The following is a 767-nucleotide window of genomic DNA, read 5'->3' as shown; positions in this document are numbered from 1 at the left end:
CAGAGAGAGAGAGAGAGAGAGAGAGAGAGAGAGAGAGAGAGTGTGTGTGTGGGTGTGGGTGTGCAATAAAAGCTAACTAACGGTCACGATAAAATGTTGAAACTCGTATCCAGTCAGCCACCTTTCTATGAGAAAATCCGAATCCCTCTTGATCTACACTATGTCTCTAAAACTTGCTCCAGTGAACCATTTCTATTTGTGTCGCGACATGGTGGAATCAGGCTCTCGTCAATTTTTGGGCATGTAGAGTTATTTGTATAATCGTACAGCTTTTTCACTTGTCTTTATTGGGAAGAAAAAAATATCCATTTATCTTGAATACAAGTCGAGATATTTGCAAAAGGAGGTGGGGGTCATCTGTTTTCAGAGGTAAAATTAGTGAGAAAATGGCCACCAAAGATTAGTTATTTCCTTAACTTAAGAGTCCGTGGAAACTAAAAATTTACATTTTTTTGTGCCTTTAATCAACGTTTTTCAGAATAATCCACACAAAAATGAGTTCTTTAATGGGTCTGAAAGGTGTTGAGCCAAAAAAAACCAAAGATTAAAAAAAAATTCACAAACCTGTGGAAAAATGCAAGTTTCTTCACTTTGATTATTTTGACGAGAGCCTGATTCCACCACCCTGCCTCACATTTTTTTTTAAAATAACAAAATAACACACACGAGAAACTTCTTCATAGTTATCTGCTCTATCAATATCATAAGATTATTCGAAGTCATTATGAAGATATTCGAGGAATTGCATTCGAAAAAGCTTAACGTGA

This window comes from Aplysia californica, unplaced genomic scaffold, assembly GCF_000002075.1.
Source record: "Aplysia californica isolate F4 #8 unplaced genomic scaffold, AplCal3.0 scaffold00394, whole genome shotgun sequence".
NCBI lineage: Eukaryota > Metazoa > Mollusca > Gastropoda > Aplysiida > Aplysiidae > Aplysia > Aplysia californica.
Note: the sequence above shows the minus strand (reverse complement) of the source record.